At 43.4% G+C, this 23,829-nt stretch overlaps 1 protein-coding gene across 1 annotated transcript in view; it reads right to left on the bottom strand.

Annotated features, from left to right (window-relative positions):
* ATP10B (ATPase phospholipid transporting 10B (putative)) overlaps positions 1–23,829 on the bottom strand; it is a 483,468-nt gene that overhangs the window by 372,926 nt on the left and 86,713 nt on the right. The window lies entirely within an intron of this gene.

The raw sequence follows: 23,829 nt of genomic DNA, 5'->3' as shown, positions 1-23,829 counted from the left end.
ACTTTCACTCTGCACTGAGCCATCAAAAAAGGCATCTTAAACAATTGTTGATAAACTTGTATAGTGTCGATCTGCGCCCATAACTGACCCAGCTCGTATAATAGGACCCTTAGCATTCCCCATCGCCATTGCTATAGCATCAGCAGAGGGAGGTTCACGTGCCCATGTATGACTAGATCACTTCAAGTACACTCCAGATACATAGAATGGCTAGGACAGGTAGGCAGGGAACCAAAAGAGGAAAAGGATCCAGCATTTGAAAAATTCTAGAAATGACATGCTTTATACTACACTGGTCCTAAAATGGGTTGTCCATGTTCTAGATATTGATAACCCTCAAGAAAAGTCATCAACATTAGATTGGAGGGGGTCTGACACATCCACTAACCAGCTGTTTTCAGCAGCTGCCAGCACTGGAAAAAACACAGTGGACAGAGCTGGAAGTATATGTGAGCCGAGCTGCAGGAACCCAGCATTGCCACTACACAATCCTTCAAATGAGGACCGTCAGTGAAAGGATGGCATTAGGGGTGTGATGCAGATCACTATGCGACTAGGTCGAGATGTCATTAGATTGTGGGCCAGCGGGAAAAAAGCCATCAGGTGTAGGGATTGACCGATTATCGGTTTTACTGATATTATCGGCCGATATTCAGGATTTTGACCGCTATCGGCATCTATTTTGCTGATATTCCGATAGCTTATGGGAAACACAGATCGCGCTGCTGACAGCGCTCTCCGTGATCCCTCAGCAGCACAGGGGAGAAGGAAGCAGTGTGGCCATCCCTCAGCAGCACAGGGGAGGGGCTGTGGCCACTGCGGCACCAATGATATTAACTTACTCATTCATTTAAATTGAACAGGAGGCGGGAGCTGCAGAATCACATAGCTGGCTCCCGACCTCTATGAGCAATAGCTGCCATCCGCGGTAGTTAACCCCTCAGGTGCCGCGGATCGCAGTTACCGCTCATAGAGGTCGGGAGCCGGCTATGTGATTCTGCAGCCAGCTCCCGCCTCCTGTATATTAATAAATGAGAGAGAGATTTATCTTCATTGGTGGTGCAGTGCGCCCCCCCCCCCCCACCCAAGCCCCCCCAGTATTAATCATTGGTGGCAGTGGCCACAGGGTTCCCCTCTCCCCTCCTCCTCCGATCGGAGCCCCAGCAGTGTAAGCCTGGGGCTCCGATCAGTTACCATGGCAGTCAGGACACTACTGAAGCCCCGGCTGTCATGGTAAGCTCCATGCTGCTGTGTGCACAAAGCACAGAGAAGCAGGGACAGTGTGAGCTCCTATTCACCCTAATAGATCTCTATCAGGGTGAATAGGACAAGGGTTCTAGTACCTAAGGGGGCTAAAAGTTAGTTTAAAAAAAATAATAATATTAAGTACAAATGAAAAAGAAAGATTAACAAAAAAAAATACCTACACATTAACAATAAACATATTCATTTTCAGCAGATGTGTAGGAATTTTTTTTTTCTTTCAAAAATGAAAATTCACAGAATATCGGTGTAAATTATCGGCTATCGGCCTGAAAGTTCACAAATTATCGGTATCGGCACTAAAAAATCAATATCGGTCGATTCCTAATCAGGTGATTAGCACTGGCCCTACACTGCCCATTCCACCCATGTTTTGGAAAAGTGGCAACTGGGGCACCAAATTCCTAAAACGTCTCAACATTTTACATTTTTGGGATCAGTTTTCTAACATACAAGGTATAATGAATGTCTCCCTTAAAGGGAATCTGTCACCATCGCTATGTTCACTAAAGTACCTAATTTCCAGCAGTCTTCTTTTTACTTTATTTCGTTTTGTCCTTTTGATATAAAAGCGCTTTTTATAATATGCTAATGAGGCTCCAAGGTGCCCAGAGGGGCGTTTTTTTCCTTCTCCGGTGCCCAGTGATGCCCCCCCCCCCGCAGTGCCCAAGAACACCTCCTGATCCTCAAATAACCTCCCAGAGCCCCGGCAAATGGTTCCGCCCCCTCCCCACGTCATAGTCTACCTTCTAGAAATGCCCCGTCCTTCTTCCTGTCGGCGGCCAGAAAACTTGCGCAGGCGCAGTACCGCACTGGCCGCCGACAGGAAGAAGGACGAGGCATTTCTAGAAGGTAGACTATGACGTGGGGAGGGGGCAGAACCGTTTGCCGGGGCTGTGGGAGGTTATTTGAGGATCAGGAGGCGTTCTTGGGCACTGCAGGGGGGCGTCACTGGGCACCGGAGAAGGAAAAAATAAAACGCCTCTCTGGGGACCGCTTTTATATCAAAAGGACAAAACGAAGTAAAGTAAAAAGACTGCTGGAAATAAGGTACTTTAGTGAACATAGCGATGGTGACAGCATAAAATGGTAAAAGCAGGTGACAGATTCCCTTTAAATTTAAAAATTTGCCCAGGCTGAGGGCTGCTCCCTTAGGGTATAAACTGGGAACAGCTATTGTCATGCAACAATACAGAGGCTAGTGGGAGAGCTTTCATTTAATTATGCAGAAAAATTTATTACTACAGGTAACAAGTATAAATGGCTAAAATTAAACCCAGTGTAGATTTAAAAAAAAGAGTCAGTAAATAACGAACAGTACATTTAAAAGATACAAATCTGAGAGGTCAGCTGTATCTTTTGAACTCTTCAAAAGGCTTAATTAAATAAGAAAAGAAAAAAAAAGTTAGATGGGTGAGGAGAGCAGGAGATAACGAATAACCAGGACTCTTCTCAGGTAGATGTGACTCTTCTCAAGGCCTGTGCTGCAATGATTGCGATGCTGGTTCTCAGCAACCACTTACTTCTAGCTCATGAATGAATTTATGCTGCCCTTAGTGAGGTCACTATAAAGATGACAGGTTCCCTTTAACTTTCTCTACATGATAAATGCTATTTGCTGAAGTGAGATGATCCATTTAACTTTTCATTTTAATAAAATAAAGATAAATGTACAGACTTCAACAGTTGTCCTGCAGTATTCAATTATCACACATGTGATGTACTGAATTTTAATGTTAAAACACCACTCATCATACCTCCATTCCATAATGAAAGGGGGCGGATTTACCCGAATAGGTATAGGACCCCCATGGTGTCATTTTTGTATTTCGATGTGGTTGTCCTCTCCTTCTCCCTGCCTGTTTGTCTTTACAGGTTAAGGTAAAGGCCATACATTTTATGGGTCAGTTGTTAGACTGGAGGACATGGTTACTACCCTGTTGCTGTGGAGAAGGCTATTTCTATCTTTTAGCTGATATTGGAGGATCGTCTGGTTTCGGCGGGAATGTGTGCTATAAATGTCTGTACTCACGCTATGGGTTAGTTGTCTAGCTTTTTCCGGGTGGACACTGTCAGAGGTACTGTAAATTAAATATAATTTTATGAACGCTTATGAATATTTGTTTCAGTATTTTTGGTTAACCCCTTAATTAAGACCTGTGGCCAAGTCTAGCCACAACAAGGTCTATGTCGTTATTTATTTCATTGAGGTAAAGTATGGCTGGGAATTGACAAATGTTACACCATGTGCAGCAATTGAAATTACCCAAACCTACCATGTTTTTATTAAGTTGTCCAAGCAATTACTGGCACATCAGAGCAGACACATGAAGAGAGCTGTAGGACACACGTTGTTCTAAAGACTCTAGGCACATTTGTAGATGAACAAGGATGGAACATGCTTAATGTAAAGTGCTACCGTGTGATCTCTGGGGAAGCAGCGGCATTTTGACTGAATTCATTCAGGTTCTCTGTTATATGACAGCAGAGGACAAACTGCCTTTCACCAGGCTAGCTACAAAGTGTCAGCCATTTCGGTAAGACTCAAGGTGCCTTATGGAATTCACTTCCTTGATATCAAAAGACATTGATTTTTTGAATGGATCTGCAAATTAATATTTCACAGCTTTTGCCAATGTATGTGATGTGACATATTAGTTTTTAATATGGCTTGGTCACTGCGAGCCAATAGAGTATTTGTCAGGTTTGAAATACATGACTCATTAGCAGTGGTGGTTCACTTATTATTTCATAGGAATGAAAGCTGACACCTACATGATGCATTACAGATAGATAGATGTAGATAGATGGTAGAATTCAAAGCTGACCTCCATTTTGAACTGCACTCTTCAATAGCATTTTACAGCAATTTTCTAATATAAGAAGTACAACAAATTTCCAATTTTTATGTTACGAGGGGTGTTCTTGTGACCCCCTCATTGAGTAACGTACTTTGTATCACCTGACAAGGGACTAGGAGTGACAGTGACTCTGTGTATATTTCTGTCTCAGACAACAGATTTCCATGTTTTTACGCCCATTAATCAGTTTCAAGTGACTCTGCTTAGTAACACAGGAGTACAGTAGAAAAAATAAGTATTTGATACACCAGCAATTTTGCAAGTTTTCCAAACTACAAGTAATGGAGAGGTCTGTAATTTTTATCGTAGGTACATTTCAACTGTGAGAGACAGAATCTAAAAAGAAAAATCCATAAAATCACATTGTATGATTTTTAAATAAATAATTTTTATTTTATTACATAAAAATAAGTATTTAATCACCTAACAACCAGCAAGAATTCTAGATCTCACAGACCTGTTAGTTTTTCTTTAAGAAGCCCTCCTACTCTGCTCTCGTTACCTGTATTAATTGCACCTGTTTGAACTCGTTACCTGTATAAAAGACTCAATCACACTCCAACCTGTCCACCATGGCCAGAACCAAAAGGGATGTCTATAAGGACACCAGGGACAAAATTGTAGACCTACACAAGGCTTTGATGGGCTACAGGACAATAGGCAAGCAGCTCGGTGAGAAGGCAACAAAGTTGCCACAATTATTAGAAAATGAAAGAGACACAAGATAACTGTCAATCTTCCTCAGTCTGGGGCTCTATGCAAGATCTCGCCTCGTGGGGTAAGGATGATTCTGAGAAAGGTCAGGAATCAGCCGAGAACTACACAGGAGGACATGGACAATGATCTGAAGAGAGCTGGGACAACAGTCTTAAATATTACCGCTAGTAACACACTACGCCGTCATGGATTAAAGTTCTGCAGGACACGCAGGTCCCCCTGCTCATGCCAGCACATGTCCAGGCCCATTGAAGTTCACCAATGACCATCTGGATGATCCAGGGGAGGCATGGGAGAAGGTGATGGGGTCAGAGGAGACCAAAATATAACTTTTTGGTATCAACTCCACTCACCATGTTTGGAGGAAGAAGGATAAGTACAACCCCAAGAACAACATCCCAACCATGAAGCATGGGGATGGAAACATCATACTTTGGGGGTGCTTTTCTGCAGAGGACAGGACGACTGCACTGTATTGAAGGGAGGATGGATGGGGTCATGTATGGTGAGAGTTGGGCAAAAAACCTCCTTCCCTCAGTAAGAGCATTGAAGATGGGCTGTGGCTGGGTGTTCCTGCAAGACAATGACCCAAAACACATAACCAGGGCAACTAAGGAGAGGCTCCATAAGAAGCATTTCAAGATCCTGGAGTAGCCTAGCCAGTCTTCAGACCTGAACCTAATCGAAAATCTTTGGAGGGAGCCGAAACTCAAGGTAGCTCAGCAACAGCCCAGAAACTTGAAAGATCTGGAGAAGATCTGTATGGAGGAGTGGGCCGAAATCCCTGCTGCAGTGTGCGCAAACTTGGAAACATCTAACCTCTAATTGCAAACAAAGGTTTCTGTACCAAACATTAAGTTCTGTTTTTCTATTGTATCAAATACTTATTTCATGTAATAAAATTATAATTACTGTATATTCCTGCGTATAAGACTCCTTTTTAACACATGAAAATCTTCTCAAAAGTCGGGGGTTGTCTTATACGCCGGGTATGGCGGGCGCTGCAGTGCCGGGACGCCCAAATTATCAACAGAGAGCCTGGGCTATTGCCTTGTATCCCCAGCAGCTGAGAGCTGCGATGTAACCCACGGCATATGCCCCCCCTGCGCTGTACCTTGTATACCGCCCCCTGCTCTGTACCTTGTATGCCTCCCCCCTGCTCTGTACCTTGTATGCTCCTACATAATCTGTATAAAGCTGTAAACCTTCAGGGAAGAAGTCAGAAGCTCATCCTACAGGGGGACGCCTCATGTAGGGACCTAATCTGTGCTTTTGCAATCGAGACTGACTGCTTTTGCTGAATGGGCTTCCCAGATGATGTCGCTGTCAGATGATGTTAACTCAATCAGTGATGCAAGTACCTTCATTCTGGATGTAGTCAGGACTCCAGCTGAAGTGTTGATATAATTGTGCATCATGTTCGTTATCCTTTGTAGATAGGATAATACCCCTTGCGTTGGTGCATGATGTGTCTAAGTCAAGTAGTAGAAGCGCCGGCTGGCGTAGATTTAGATCATTTTCAGGAGAGCCTGTGACGTACCGGGTTCTCCTTAGAGCTGCCAGGCAGAGGCTTCCGCCCAGCAGTGAGCCCAGTGACATCACTGGCACTGATGGGCGGGCTTTAGCGCTGCCCTAGCCTGTAAAACAGTTAGGGCAGTGCTATGCTCAGGACCCTGGTGAATTGGAATGTTTTGACCTAGTGGCGCCCCTGCCTTTTGCCCATCATTGATATTTTTACTATCCCTGCAGGCAAGCAAGTGACATCGCCCAAGGAGACAAAGCCATAGCCCCAAAATATCTAAGCCACACATCTTCAAATGACACATCAACCTGTCCAGAGCAAGAGCCAGCTTCTGCTTCAAGATTTACAGCAGCAGTGAGGACTCCGCCAAACCCCCCAAAAGCCACTACAGAGTTGCACCAGCAATATGTTCACCCATAGACATCTATAGCTCTATTATGAATTAAATGGCAGCCACATTTCAGGTATAGGGAGACTAGAAGCAATTTGCCCGTCCTTAATACGTTAGCTACTGTACTCTACAGTAAATAATTCAGACAAAGCATTCATAACTTTATGTTTTACACTGGAAGCGGTTACCAAACATACATTAACATAATACAGCCCACAGTTACACAAATTAAGATTTTGCTGAGGCTTTGTTGCAGCTAAAATATCTAAATTTGATATACTGTCACGGGCGCTCGAAGAATGAAAGGGGTTACATCAGGCTTCTAAACATCTCTTCTGGAGCATGTTTGCACAAATCGTTCGACTGACTTTTTTTTTTTCTCATTTCACTTGACATTTAAAACATTTCTTCAAATGCATTTCATTTTCTGCATCTCATCTTCCTGCGAAGCGTTTTCATCAATAGTACAAGACTGTCAAGATTGTGGTGATTGTTTTCTATTTGCATGGCATTAAATGCTAAACGGAGCGGCTTCGTAGTGGGATCTGGTATGTTTGCTGCTGAAATAACTTTGAATTATTTGACAGAATTAGGATGTAATCAAATGTTTACTATTAAAATTCCATATTCAAAAGAAGACTCATCAGCGAGCAATGAGGCGGGATGAGGGAACATTGCATTAATAAAACTTTTGCCAAGATAAAACCACCACTAGGCCTGAATCCTCAGATAGAAGCATCTGAAGGTAGACATTACTCCAGAAAATAGACAGAGCATAACATCCTGATGGTGGATCACGGGTTCCATGGTGTATGTTACATGACCCTTCCAGAGCAATTTTTTTCTATTAGTCACTGTCACTAATAGACACTGTCTGATCCCTTGTCCTCTTAATTAGTCAAGACAATATAAAAAAAGGTTGTCCTGCCATTTATATTGATGAGCTATTGTCAGGATAGGTCATCAATATGTTATCAGCAGGGGTAAGACACCCAGCACCCTCACCGATCAGCTGTTTGAAGAGGAGGCGGTGCTCCATGTTAGCACCGTTTCCTGTTCATTACACTATGCGTGGTCTCCTCTGCAGCGGTGACATAGTATAAGTTCTTGTCCTCACACTGTACCGTTGCTCCACGGGAGATGACGGGCAGTCAAATGAACACACGGAATGTCGCCTCCTCATCAAACAGCTGATCGCCGGGAGTACCGAACTTCTGCCAATCAGATATCGATGAGGTGTACCGATGATAGTTCATCAATATAAATGGCAGGAAAACCTCTAAACAACTCTCCAATTAATATCATCAACCACACAGCATGACAGATTTCAGGCCGTATAGACAGGTTTCAAAAACTGTGGAGATATGAAATAAAAGAGTTGTCTCATGAGGACACAACACAACCACTTCAAATGCAGAAACACCAGGATTTTTCAAATCTTGATCAGACCCCCTCCCGTTAATGCATCAAAGGGGTTATCCAATGCTTAATGTAAAAAAAAATAATCAATCATACATCATATGTGACGATCTCTTTCTAACTAAGCTAGAACCAGCCTTGTACCTCCCATAGATCCAGAGATATCCCTATTTATTGTTCTGCTAGATTTATGCCAAGCTGGCATCTCAAGGGGAGTGTTCTTTCTGCTGTAGATCAGGGGGCGTGTCCTTTCTGGAGCAGCTCTCTCCCTATCACACGTAAGGAGGCTGTTGAAGGATGAAACTGAGCATGTGTGGCCACCTCAGGGAGCAGGACAAAAAAAAAAAAGAAAAAAAAAAAAAAAAAAGAGAGAAGGTGGCGCTATACACATACATTGTATTGAATAACAGTGGCTATACTAAAATGATACAGTGGCTATAAGTACCACCTTGATTAGGTGGTACATATATCTGTGTGTACTCCTCCTCTTATTGGTTGCTTGTTGCACACAGAGGAAACTAAAAGCAGCACACCATATGTGCAAGGTCTGCTCTACTGAATGTAGATGCCCAACGGCATAGGTAGGTTTAGAGTAGGAACTGCCTGACTTGAGACCACCGTGGCGGGCACAGATGTGTTTTGATCAAACTATATTGGCCGAGAGTCTCAGATTTTATCATATCAGAGTTAGGGCTTAGTCCATATATTATGTTTGCGTCTATTGTATTAGTGCATTATTTTTCTTTTATAAATGTAGCCATGCACATCCGCATTTTTGATAATTTATTTATTATTTTCAATTACAGATTCAGGTTCAGGTGCTGGTTTGAAAACTGCAGAATATTGTTTGTGGGACAACCCCCATAAATAAGTAGACACCTGCATTTTATATATGACCAACCACACTTACATGGACGATTACACTGTATGTGTAATAGTCCATGACACTCTCTGCTTGTCCAGCCCTGTTCTTGGATTGTCCAGCAACGTTCACATGAGCAGTGCTGGACAATCTGAGGGCAGCAGGAAGTGTCTTGGACAACCAAACGCCCAGTGCGCATCAAGTAGTCCGAGAAGTGGTGTGCCCATCTTGCATGACAGAAAAGAAGCCTGGGAATCATCAGATCTGTAGCTTAAACGATAAAAAGGAGGATTCAGTTATATATTTTTTTTGTTTTCACTTTAAAAGGGGCTTTCTAAAATACACAATACCTACCTGGTGACAGCAGTTGGAAAGCTTTGGAAAGCTTTGCAATAAAATGTTATATAAATACATGAGGCCAATATATCTGCGTGCTGTCTGCATCCCGTTTGTACACTTTCAGCGGATATTTCATTTGTTTCTAGTTTGTTCCTGGAGCATTTATTCTTTCTAAAGTCAATAATCACATTATTACCTTATCAGATACTAATAATTTATAGATCCCACAACCATTTAAAAGTCGCAAATGGGGTGTACAATTATGTTGTACAAACTATTAGAAGGTCACCGTATTACACAGGGACACTGGTGAATAACAATTAATTTTGATCAATAATGAATTAGCAAGATGGATTAGAGAATGCTGAAATTTAAAAGGAGCACAGCAATTTATGCTTAAGAAACTGTAAGTCTCAGGTGATCAATAAGCAGGTCATCCAAAATCAGATCTATATTTCTTTCCCAGTAAACACATTGTATATGTAGAGGTTTTATAAAGCCTAAACATACATTACAGTTCAAAGTAAAACAGCATGCAGGAAATTCCTTAGCACTCTTTATTGGTGGCTGCCAACAGCAAGAACTTAACTGCGTGTTGGCAAGCCATTTAGGTCAAAAATGCTAAATACAATTGAGTGAAAATGTAACTGAAGCCTTTGGAATTACCTGCATTTCTGCATTGAATACTAAACCAAGGGGTCTGTCATTCAAGGACAATTACAGGAAAAACACAGGCTAACTTCACTAGCAACACACAAGCAGTAGTGCCAGTCATGTATTTTGCCAAATGTGTTATTACATAAATATCCAAAGTGCAGGAAAGAAAAGTGAACTATTGTGGCACCGACTTCTCCATGACCAAGCAAACAATCTGGGATGTGTAACATAGTAACCGTAGTTTATAAGGCCGAAAAAAGACATTTGTCCATCCAGTTTGCCTGTCATCCTGCAAGTTGATCCAGAGGAAGGCAAAACAAAAAATAAAAAACAAAAAAAACTGTGAGGTAGAAGCCAATTTTCCCCACTTTAGGGGAATACAAAATTCCTTCCCGACTCCAATCAGGCAATCAGAATAACTCCCTGGATCAATGACCCCTCTCTAGAAGCTATAGCCTGTAATATTATTACGCTCCAGAAATACATCCAGGCCCCTCTTGAATTCCTTTATTGTACTCACCATCACCACCTCCTCAGGCAGAGAGCTCCATAGTCTCACTGCTCTTACCATAGCTTTCTCAGTTCCATTTCCCATTAACTAAAGACGCACAAAATCTGGTTACTTACAAAGCTGTTATTCTACAGAAAGACTGGTTAAGGTAATGCCTCAATTTTCAGAGGATGTTGTTATAAAGACACATGCTCGAAGTGTCGCACTCTAGTCGGCTAATTATTCCATACCCCCTGAGCAAAGGGGACCTCAAAATTGTGACTTTGGGGTTTCATAAGCGGTAAGCCATAATCATCCAAATTATAACAAATAAAGGCTTGAAATATCTTGCTTTGCATGTAATGAGTCTATCTCATATATTAGTGTGGTATAGGCAACGTTTCAGCTCATACAAAGAGCCTTTTTCAAGCAATGAACACAAGTGCATCATGGGGTATATATAGTCCAACCCCTCCATACAATAATCAACAAAGCAATAAACGTCAATCAACATGTTAAGCATAAATTAGAATGTGGCAAATACATTATTCATATAAAGTGCATATGGTCCATGTGAGGACATAACCATATAAATACACTTTGGATTGTTTGAAACCTAATGGGCTTAACATGGATTACAATCCGGGACTGTATTCTTAGGGAGGCGGTTTACCCTACAATGTTTTGTGCATTTGTGATAGTCGTGATCCTGGGTGTAGATAGTGGATTATGAGCACAAACAAGCTATACCTTATATTTATTGTTTTCATTTTTTATCTTTTTTATATTTTCACAGATGGATGGATGCTAGAGAATGAGGAGCGGACGTGCCCTGCATAGGAACACTGTGTCCACATGCTTATGTTATATTATATATTATCAACAGCAATTATGTTGTATTCCAGGTTGTGTCAAATATACATATCTTTTGCTGAATATTAACCTTTGGTTATTAGGAGATTCCTGATAGGGGTATAAAATAGAGGTGAATTGAGAGCTTTGTGGAGATAAGCGTGGCGTGCCCCGTCATGCTTGCCGACACACTATGCCCACTTGGGTAGAGGATCTATACCTCTGACAAGGTACAGCCTCCCCCGCATATATCCTCTAAGATATCCTACACACATGTTGTTGTGTTAACTGCCATACTCCGTGATGGCGCTGCTCGCATCTTAGCATGAATGGGCATGCACGCACGGTAGCAGATGTCTCTACCAATTGTAAAATGGCCGCCCATATGGCTTATAGCTAGAGCGCATGCTCCACATACGGTACTCTGTGACCTCATGCCGTAGGTCTTTGACGCAACCTGGCGCTTGCGCAGCAGCAACTTCTGAGCGCCGGGTTTGGCGATAGTCCGCGTGTGGGACTCAGGTGTTCCTGCAGGGTATGTCATTGTCCCCTCTTTCTACTGTGCAGATTCCATGCATTACATCACTCCTCCCATTCACTTATCAATTGTTGACGCACACATGTATCCTATTAATGGCACCTTTCTTTGTAATTTATTATGATCGCTAACATGTATGCACTTTATCTTTATATGGTTATGTCCTCACATGGACCATATGCACTTTATATGAATAATGTATTTTTAATGTATTTGTCACATTCTAATTTATTGATTGACGTTTATTGCTTTGTTGATTATTGTATGGAGGGGTTGGACTATATATACCCCATGATGCACTTGTGTTCATTGCTTGAAAAAGGCTCTTTGTATGAGCTGAAACGTTGCCTATACCACATGGGTAAATAAAACCACTTGTTTTTTACCTGGAGTGCAGTCCGGTTTTCTATCTATCTATCTATTTTACACTCAGCTACACTCTTGGACCTAGCACCATAATTTTCTAATATATATATATATATATATAGATATAGAGAGAAAGAGAGAGAAGCCTAATGAGGCAAAAGCAATAGATATAGAGAGAGAGAGAGAGAGAGAGAGAGAGAAGCCTAATGAGGCAAAAGCAAGACTGCACAACACTATGCTTGAAGGAAACGGACCACTGCCCCATCAATATAAAATCTTCATCACAACTAGGAAATATGGTGCATCATAGGTTGAAGTTGCATTGCTCTATCAGGTCCTGGACATCTTACAGTCACCGAAGGAACAATGAAGTTGTAAGATGTATCAAACATTTTACTGGATATAAGGGTCATAACCTCAAGCTGAAGAGATGTTGAATGAAGTAACTTGTCAACCCAATGCACATAAGTAAACTGACAAAAAAAAAAAAAAAAAAAAAAAAAAGTATTGTTAAAAAAAAGATTCTATCTGTTTTGGAATGTCCAAGTCATAGTCCTAAACTGAAACCTATAGGGTATGCTGTAGCATAACCTAAACAGGACTGTGCAAGCAAGGAATACGAGAAAAAGAGTCTAAAATTACAATGTTCTCAACGTTGTACAAATCTTATTTGCAACTACAGGAAGTGTTTGGTGAAACGATTGCTGCTAAAGGGGGGGGGGGGTCTGCAGGCTATTAAAATCAAAGGTTTACCTTTTCTACCAGCATTGTGGATGTTTACTCAGTGGCCTGAATGGTGCAACAGTTTGTGTGTTATTAGTTTAGTTAGATTGTGTTTGTATATAATCCTGGCTTTTTGAAGGTTTAAACCTTCTAATAGTTTTCATTTGTTAAAGAATGTTAATATAGTAAACTATACTTCCAACAAAGAAGCCTCACATGCCATGCTCACCAATGGAGAGGATGTTAACCACCTCAGGACCGCCGTACGCAGGATTGCGTCCTGCCGGCGGCCCTGCTCTTCTGGGTGGACGCATATACGCGTCCTCCCGCGAGAGCCGAGATTTCCTGTGAACGCGCGCACACAGGCGCGCGCGCTCACAGGAACGGAAGGTAAGCGAGTGGATCTCCAGCCTGCCAGCGGCGATCGCTCGCTGGCAGGCTGGAGATCCGAATTTTTTAACCCCTAACAGGTATATTAGACGCTGTTTTCATAACAGCGTCTAATATACCTCCTACCTGGTCCTCTGGTGGTCCCTTTTGTTAGGATCGACCACCAGAGGACTCAGGTAGCTCAGTACAGTCCCACTAAACACCACACTACACTACACCCCCCCCCCCCGTCACTTATTAACCCCTTATAAACCCCTGATCACCCATGATCACCCCCCTGTCATTGATCACCGCCCTGTCATTGATCACCCCCGTCAGGCTCCGTTCAGACGTCCGTATGATTTTTACGGATCCACGGATTGGATCCGCAAAAAGCATACGGACGTCTGAATGGAGCCTTACAGGGGGGTGATCAATGACAGGCGGGTGATCACCCATATACACTCCCTGATCACCCCCTGTCATTGATCACCCCCCTGTCATTGATCACCCCCCTGTAAGGCTCCATTCAGACGTCCGCATGATTTTTACGGATCCATGGATAGGATCCGCAAAACACATGCAGACGTCTGAATGGAGCCTTACAGGGGGTGATCAATGACAGGCGGGTGATCACCCATATAGACTCCCTGATCACCCCCCTGTCATTGATCACCCCCCTGTAAGGCTCCATTCAGACGTCCACATGTGTTTTGTGGATCCGATCCATGTATCCATGGATCCGTAAAAAATCATGCGGATGTCTGAATGGAGCCTTACAGGGGGGGTGATCAGTGACAGGGGGGTGATCACCCTGATCACCCCCTGTCATTGATCACCCCCCTGTAAGGCTCCATTCAGACGTCCGCATGTGTTTTGTGGATCCGATCCATGTATCCATGGATCCGTAAAAAATCATGCGGATGTCTGAATGGAGCCTTACAGGGGGGGTGATCAGTGACAGGGGGGTGATCACCCTGATCACCCCCTGTCATTGATCACCCCCCTGTAAGGCTCCATTCAGACGTCCGCATGTGTTTTGTGGATCCGATCCATGTATCCATGGATGCGTAAAAAATCATGCGGATGTCTGAATGGAGCCTTACAGGGGGGGTGATCAGTGACAGGGGGGTGATCACCCTGATCACCCCCTGTCATTGATAACCCCCCTGTAAGGCTCCATTCAGACGTCCGCATGTGTTTTGCGGATCCGATCCATGGATCCGTAAAAATTATACGGACGTCTGAATGGAGCCTTACCAGGGGGGTGATCAATGACAGGGGGGTGATCCGGGAGTCTATATGGGTGATTACCCCCCTGTCATTGATCACCCCCCTGTCATTGAACACCCCCCCCTGTAAGGCTCCATTCAGACATTTTTTTTGGCACAAGTTAGCGGAAATTTTTTGTTTGTTTTTGTTTTTTCTTACTAAGTCTCATATTCTACTAACTTGTGGCAAAAAATAAAATCTCACATGAACTCACCATACCCCTCACGGAATCCAAATGCGTAAACATTTTTAGACATTTATATTCCAGACTTCTTCTCACGCTTTAGGGCCCCTAAAAAGCCAGGGCAGTATAAATACCCCACATGTGACCCCATTTCGGAAAGAAGACACCCCAAGGTATTCGCTGAGGGGCATATTGAGTCCATGAAAGATTGAAATTTTTGTCCTAAGTTAGCGGAAAGTGAGACTTTGTGAGAAAAAAACCAAAAAAAATCAATTTCCGCTAACTTATGCAAAAAATAAAAAATTTCTAGGAACTCGCCAGGCCCCTCATTGAATACCTTGGGGTGTCTTCTTTCCAAAGTGGGGTCACATGTGGGGTATTTATACTGCCCTGGCTTTTTATGGGCCCGAAAGTGTGAGAAGAAGTCTGGGATCCAAATGTCTAAAAATGCCCTCCTAAAAGGAATTTGGGCCCCTTTGCGCATCTAGGCTGCAAAAAAGTGTCACACATGTGGTATCGCCGTACTCAGGAGAAGTTGGAGAATGTGTTTTGGGGCGTCATTTTACATATACCCATGCTGGGTGAGAAAAATATCTTGGTCAAATGCCAACTTTGTATAAAAAAATGGGAAAAGTTGTCTTTTGCCAAGATATTTCTCTCATCCAGCATGGGTATATGTAAAATGACACCCCAAAACACATTCCCCAACTTCTCCTGAGTACGGCGATACCAGATGTGTCACACTTTTTTGCTGCCAAGGTGGGCAAAGGGGCACATATTCCAAAGTGCACCTTTCAGATTTTGCAGGCCATTTTTTACACATTTTGATTGCAAGGTACTTCTCACACATTTGGGCCCCTAAATTGCCAGGGCAGTATAACTACGCCACAAGTGACCCCTATTTTGGAAAGAAGACACCCCAAGGTATTCCGTGAGGGGCATGGCGAGTTCCTAGAATTTTTTATTTTTTGTCGCAAGTTAGTGGAATATGAGACTTTGTAAGGAAAAAAGAGAAAAAAAAAAATCATCATTTTCCGCTAACTTGTGACAAAAAATAAAAAATTCTAGGAACTCGCCATGCCCCTCACGGAATACCTTGGGGTGTCTTCTTTCCAAAATGGGGTCACTTGTGGCGTAGTTATACTGCCCTGGCAATTTAGGGGCCCAAATGTGTGAGAAGAACTTTGCAATCAAAATGTGTAAATAATGACCGGTGAAATCCAAAAGGTGCACTTTGGAATATGTGCCCCTTTGCCCACCTTGGCAGCAAAAAGTGTGACACATCTGGTATCGCCGTACTCAGGAGAAGTTGGGGAATGTGTTTTGGGGTGTCATTTTACATATACCCATGCTGGATGAGAGAAATATCTTGGCAAAAGACAACTTTTCCCATTTTTTTTATACAAAGTTGGCATTTGACCAAGATATTTTTCTCACCCAGCATGGGTATATGTAAAATGACACCCCAAAACACATTCCCCAACTTCTCCTGAGTACGGCGATACCAGATGTGTGACACTTTTTTGCTGCCAAGGTGGGCAAAGGGGCACATATTCCAAAGTGCACCTTTTGGATTTCACCGGTCATTTTTTACACATTTTGATTGCAAAGTTCTTCTCACACATTTGGGCCCCTAAATTGCCAGGGCAGTATAACTACGCCACAAGTGACCCCATTTTGTAAAGAAGACACCCCAAGGTATTCCGTGAGGGGCATGGCGAGTTCCTAGAATTTTTTATTTTTTGTCGCAAGTTAGTGGAATATGAGACTTTGTAAGGAAAAAATAAATAAATAAAATCATCATCATTTTCCGCTAACTTGTGACAAAAAATAAAAAGTTCTATGAACTCACTATGCCCATCAGCGAATACCTTAGGGTGTCTACTTTCCGAAATGGGGTCATTTGTGGGGTTTTTCTACTGTTTGGGCATTGTAGAACCTCAGGAATCATGACAGGTGCTCAGAAAGTCAGAGCTGTTTCAAAAAGCGGAAATTCACATTTTTGTACCATAGTTTGTAAATGCTATAACTTTTACCCAAATCAAAGACATGTAGAACAATAAATTTGGCGAAAAATTGATATATGGATGTCGTTTTTTTTGCAAAATTTTACAGCTGAAAGTGAAAACATTTTGATTAATAACAAAAAAAGTAAAAATGTCAGCAGCAATAAAATACCACCAAATGAAAGCTCCATTAGTGAGAAGAAAAGGAGGTAAAATTCATTTGGGTGGTAAGTTGCATGACCGAGCGATAAACGGTGAAAGGAGTGTAGTGCCGAAGTGTAAAAAGTGCTCTGGTCATGAAGGGGGTTTCACCTAGCGGGGCTGAAGTGGTTAAAATATGAAAAACCCTGGCTGCTTACATACCAGAGGCCAGATGAAACATTAGAGCAGCAGGGTCCTCCTAGTTCTCAACAGGACATTAGGAAATACTGTAAATGCCTCCGTCCTAAGAGACATGTATTGCCAGAACCATACTGCAGTCTCTCAGCATACTTACTATGATGTAATTTGGACCATATGTTAATTATGTCATGAAGCCACCAGCCTGTTTAATGATGTCACATTCAATAAATGTCACCAAGGAGTGACTCATGTATAGTCATTGCAAGGCATGGAAATCACTTTGTTTGTCACTTAGTAGGCAGATTTCAAATGCTACAATGGCTCATTTTTGATGCTGCAGGTCAGAATTTAGATATAACAGAAGCGCAACGTCAGTCTAGCGTTCATTTGTGACAAGGCTGCCAATTTTTCAAGATGTCTCATATTGTTGGCATATGTCTGCCTGTGAATTACGACTACTTAGCAAATGTCATACTGCGATTAGCAGACCTTTGCAGTTTCTACCGTGGTTAGCAAGCAGACTGCTATGGAGGTGAAATAATATCAGTATTGAGGAAGGAGGCAAAGGGAGTGCAAGGTTACAATTTTTTCCCATGGCCGCCTATTGTTACAAGCTAGATAGCAACTTAAAAATATGTTTCTAGGGAGATCCTGTTACTCAAATATTAAGAAGGGAAGACACAGGCTCCTTTGTAGATGGGAACAAAACCTATGAATAAAAAAAGCCAAAAATAAAAAATTAAATGAAAATTTTCACTACAAGTTATGTAACAGTAGTAGTTGCATGACCAGAAATAATTACATAAAAGTGGTGTCTGAAAGATGATGGCAATATCATTTCATGGCACACTGTTTTCACCCATAAGTACATGGTGTGAGTGCACAAGTTGCCCTTACATTCGCCCCAGCAGGAGACAGGCTGGACCATATTAATGAACTAGTGGGCCTAGTGCAAAGGTTTTACAAACAGGCCTACATACTGCACACTGTTCATATCTTCTGATACAGAATAAGAGCAGATACTGAAAACTACACAATATAAAGGTCACCAGAAGTCATTATATTAGTCTTTATATACATAACAGCGACAGACATAGCAGCGACAGACACCCAGTATATAGGAATACAGAAGTGGTACTGTGCAGTGTCTATAAATACAGAATAAGAGCAGATACTGAGAACTACACCCAGTATACAGGACAGGAGAAGTGGTACTGTGCAGTGTCCATATATACAGAATAAGAGCAGATACTGAGAATTACACCCAGGATACAGGACAGGAGAAGTGGTACTGTGCAGTGTCTATATGTACAGAATAAGAACAGATACTGAAAATTACACCCAGTATACAGGACAGGAGAAGTGGTACTGTGCAGTGTCCATATACAGAATAAGAGCAGATACTGAGAATTACACCCAGGATACAGGACAGGAGAAGTGGTACTGTGCAATGTACATATGTACAGAATAAGAGCAGATACTGAGAATTACACCCATTATACAGGACAGGAGAAGTGGTACTGTGCAGTGTCTATAAAGACAGAATAAGAGCAGATACTGAGAATTACACCCAGTATACAGGACAGGAGAAGTGGTACTGTGCAGTGTCCATATACACAGAATAAGAGCAGATACTGAGAACTACACCCGGTATACAGGACAGGAGAAGTGGTACTGTGCAATGTACATATGTACAGAATAAGAGCAGATACTGAGAATTACACCCAGGATACAGGACAGGAGAAGTGGTACTGTGCAGTGTTCATATATACAGAATAGGAGTGGATACTGAAGATTACACCAGTATACAGGACAGGAGAAGTGGTACTGTGCAGTGTCTATATGTACAGAATAAGAACAGATACTGAGAATTACACCCAGGATACAGGGAAAAAAGAAGGGGTATTGTGGTGTCCATATATACAGAATAAGAGCAGATACTGAAAACTACACCCAGTATACAGGACAGGAGGAGAAGTGGTACTGTGCAGTGTCTATATGTACAGAATAAGAACAGATACTGAGAATTACACCCAGTATACAGGACAGGAGAAGTGGTACTGTGCAGTGTCTATATGTACAGAATAAGAACAGATACTGAGAATTACACCCAGTATACAGGACAGGAGAAGTGGTACTGTGCAGTGTCCATATACAGAATAAGAGCAGATACTGAGAATTACACCCAGGATACAGGGCAGGAGAAGTGGTACTGTGCAATGTACATATGTACAGAATAAGAACAGATACTGAGAATTACACCCAGTATACAGGACAGGAGAAGTGGTACTGTGCAGTGTTCATATATACAGAATAGGAGTGGATACTGAGGATTACACCAGTATACAGGACAGGAGAAGTGGTACTGTGCAGTGTCTATATGTACAGAATAAGAACAGATACTGAGAATTACACCCAGGATACCCAGTATACAGGAAAAAAAGGGGTATTATGGTGTCCATATATACAGAATAAGAGCAGATACTGAAAATTACACCCAGTATACAGGACAGGAGAAGTGGTACTGTGCAGGGTACATATATACAGGACAAGAGCAGATACTGAGAATTACACTCAGCATACAGGACAGGGGAAGCAGTACTGTGCAGTTTCATATAAAAGGACAAGAGAAGTGGTACTGCACAGTATTTATATATAAAGAAGCAGATACAGAAAATTACTGTATACCCCGAACAAAGGACAAGAGAAATGGTATTGTGCAGTACTTATACACATACAGAATAGCAGCAGCCAACATAAATCTCACACACTCATTCTCAACACACATCTTACACAGCATCTTCTTCTCCAAAGAACGGGGCTCTGAAAGTGGAGGAGGGCACACTGTGCATGCACAGCCGACCTCCATTCATTTCTATGGGGCCACCGAATATAGACAAGCATTGGCTCGGCTATTTCAGTCAGCCCCATAGAAACTAATGGGACAACAATCAGTTTCTCTGGTCTGTTCTTAGCCGAAACAGAGCTCTGATCACATAAGTCATCACTACTTAACGGGGTTGTCCAAGTTATATTTATTGATGACCTATCCTCAGGATAGTCCAAAGAAAGAAGATGGAGGCAGCATGACCGGTAAAACATCCCTTTATTAGGGGAACCGCCAAGTGAACAGCGTGCAGGGGTTGTGACGTTTCGGCTGCTTCACAGCCTTTATCAAACACAAAATGCCATTAACAAGTGCCTGTTTAAATATCTTAAAACACACCCACTCATAAGAGAGTGGCCAATGATAGTGTGACTAAGGTGCTGAGGTCATCACAGATGCGTCCTCAGGTGCTCCTACTACATGTGTCAAACAATCATACATATTAGATCCTTATCGCCCACATACCTGACAGGCACACATGTGCCTCGGCGTTCACAAGCGCCAGGCGCGCATGACAGGAAAGAGAGGGTCACGTCACTGCCTGTTTCCTTAGGATCAGCTGCTCGCAGTGCGGCTCCGCCCACCCGATCTCACGTCATCCTATCTCCCCCGTCGTGCGTGCCGTTGTCAGGGACGCCTCCGGGCTGGTCCGCCCCTACCCCACAAGACGGGTGCGATAACTCCACCCCACCGCATCCGCAGTATTCACGATCCAAACCTAGATCGGATTAGGCTGCAATGCTGTTCTGCATTCCCTTCACAGCTTAAGGCAACGATGGGGGACGTCCACAAAGGAGGCGGTGTCATCACGTCATCAGCCGAAACCCGGCCCTGATGACATCACAGTCCCGCCTCTCCAGTGTCCGATCCACCCCGCATTGCCGAAGCTGCAACCTCGGTCTAGCCCCATCCTTTGCTGCGGTGCGTGAAGGGAGAAATCCACACTCATCTAGGGGTCACGGATTGGACCCAAGCCTTAGTTCTATGGCATGCCGTACTCCATGTGGGCTAGGAAAAAGTGAGAAACGTGCCTTAATAAAAAACAAACTACAGTTAAAAACATTACACAGAGAACCAGTTCAAAGGTCACTCAGGCTCATTACACATTCGTTATCGGAAAATCTATGTTCATCCCATAAGGTTGGAGGGCTCTCATTTCAAAAATCCACCTAAGTTCTTTCTTCTGTAGAATCCGATCCTTGTCCCCCCCACGTCTCAGAGGGCCAACCGAATCAATGATTCTGAATCGGAGTTGGTTGACCGAGTGCCCACGCTCCAGGAAATGTTTTGCCACCGGCTTGTCAATCTGGGCCCTACGGATGTTACTCTTGTGGGAATTGATGCGTTCCCTGGCTTCCATAGTGGTCTCCCCAATGTAGATGAGGCCACATGGGCACGTGATCATGTATATCACGTCCCGTGACCTGCATGTGAAAAAGTTTTTGATCTTATAAGGCTTGCCGCTATAGGGATGGGCAAAGGTATCACCCTTCAGCATATTGCCACAGTTACAACACCCAAGGCAGGGAAAACATCCCAACTTCCTTGGTGCCAGATACCTTTGCCCATCCCCATGCGGCTCCCCAACCTCGGTCTTCACCAATCTGTCACGCAGGTTGGTCCCTCTCTTGTATGCCATCATGGGGAAACCCACAAATTCCTCTACCATGGGCAAACCTTTTTGTAAAATGTGCCATTCTTTGCGTATAATACGCGCTATATCACCACTTTTGGATCCATATGTCGAGACAAACGGAATCCGTTTAGAATCCCTCTCCTTCTTCTTTCCCTGGAACGTGGACTCCCGGTCAACCTCCCCCACTTTTTGTGAGATCTTCTCTACCAACCGTCGTGGGTACCCCCTCTCAAGGAATTTCTTCCCCATCTCCTCCACCCTTATCCCAAATTGCTCTTCCCCCGATACCACCCGTCTCACCCTCAACATCTGACTCCACGGTAACGACTCAACCATCCGTCGTGGATGACTGCTCCTAAAATCTAACAAATTATTCCTATCTGTAGGTTTGTGGAAAATGTCAGTCTCGATACCCCCATCCCTGACATATACCATCACATCGAGAAATTGCAAAGATACTGTGGACATTGTCATGGTGAACCCGAGCCCGGGCACCATACCATTGAGATACCCAAAAAAGTGCTCTAATTCACCTTGAGAGCCTCCCCACACCACGAAAATGTCGTCGATGTAGCGCCACCAGCACCGGGCTTTCCCGAACAGAGCCGCTTGGTAAATGAGTCTGTCCTCCACCTCCGCCATAAACATGTTGGCATACGTGGGCGCCACGTTCGAACCCATGGCCACTCCGCGCAATTGTTGATAATAGGTGCTCCCGAAACGGAAGTAGTTCCGCCTCAGGACCACCTCTAGGAGATGGAGGACAAAGTCACGGCCGCCCAGGGAGAGCCCGGTGCTGGCCAGGGCCACATCGACGACATTCAACCCGTAAGTGTGCTCTATGGAGGTATATAGAGAGACTACATCGAAACTGACAAGGATGGGATCGGCAGGTAAACTCAGTTCTCTGAGTTTCAACAAAAAATGACTCGTATCCCTGATATAGGAAGGGGCGCTGGTGGCATGGATTCGCAAAACCCTGTCAAGGAATATGGCTATATTGCTAAAAATCGAATCCCTGCCCGACACAAACGGCCGACCAGGGGGGTCGACCAAGCTTTTATGTATCTTGGGAAGTACATAGAACAGGGGAGTGACCGGGTGTGTGACCAGGAGAAAGTCCCTGACATCCTTATCGATGATACCCTCCACCAGGGCTTCACCGATAATTGTTTCTAAGTCACGTTTGATGTCCCATTTGGGATCATTCTGAAGCTCAATATATACCTCCCGGTCACCCAGCTGTCTATGTACCTCCCGTTCGTAGCTTGTTGTGTCCATCACCACCACCGCCCCTCCCTTATCAGCAGATTTAATCGTCAGGGATTTGTCACCTGTCAGTTGTCTAAGTGCCTCTTTCTCCCCCCTTGTCAGGTTCGATGTAGCCCTCCTCTCCTTATGTTCTCTCAATGTCTCAATCTGTTTAGAAACAATATCAATATATGCCTCCACAACGTGGTTATTACGCGGTGGAGAAAAAACACTTTTGTTTCTCAAATCAAATGTCTTCAAAATAAAGTCAGCATTCCCAGCTCCCTCAGAAGCTGATACTGCCTTCCTTTCCTCCTTATCAAGAAAGAAGGCCTTCAATCTCAATGTACGGTAAAAGCGATGGAGGTCAAGTTCCAACTCAAACCAGTCCCTGTCATATCCAGGGCAAAAGGACAGTCCACGTCCCAAAACACGATGTTGTTCAGTGGATAGTGGTTTTGTAGAAATGTTGACAACCAGTTTTGATGTTAAATCTGGTTGCGTCTCGTCGTCCGTCCCCGTGCATTCTTGTGGCGCCCACGTATGCCAACATGTTTATGGCGGAGGTGGAGGACAGACTCATTTACCAAGCGGCTCTGTTCGGGAAAGCCCGGTGCTGGTGGCGCTACATCGACGACATTTTCGTGGTGTGGGGAGGCTCTCAAGGTGAATTAGAGCACTTTTTTGGGTATCTCAATGGTATGGTGCCCGGGCTCGGGTTCACCATGACAATGTCCACAGTATCTTTGCAATTTCTCGATGTGATGGTATATGTCAGGGATGGGGGTATCGAGACTGACATTTTCCACAAACCTACAGATAGGAATAATTTGTTAGATTTTAGGAGCAGTCATCCACGACGGATGGTTGAGTCGTTACCGT

The sequence above is a fragment of the Bufo gargarizans genome, chromosome 2, assembly GCF_014858855.1.
Source record: "Bufo gargarizans isolate SCDJY-AF-19 chromosome 2, ASM1485885v1, whole genome shotgun sequence".
Taxonomy (NCBI): domain Eukaryota; kingdom Metazoa; phylum Chordata; class Amphibia; order Anura; family Bufonidae; genus Bufo; species Bufo gargarizans.
The sequence above is the reverse complement of the archived record's forward strand: the minus strand, read 5'-3'. Positions and strand labels throughout refer to the sequence as shown.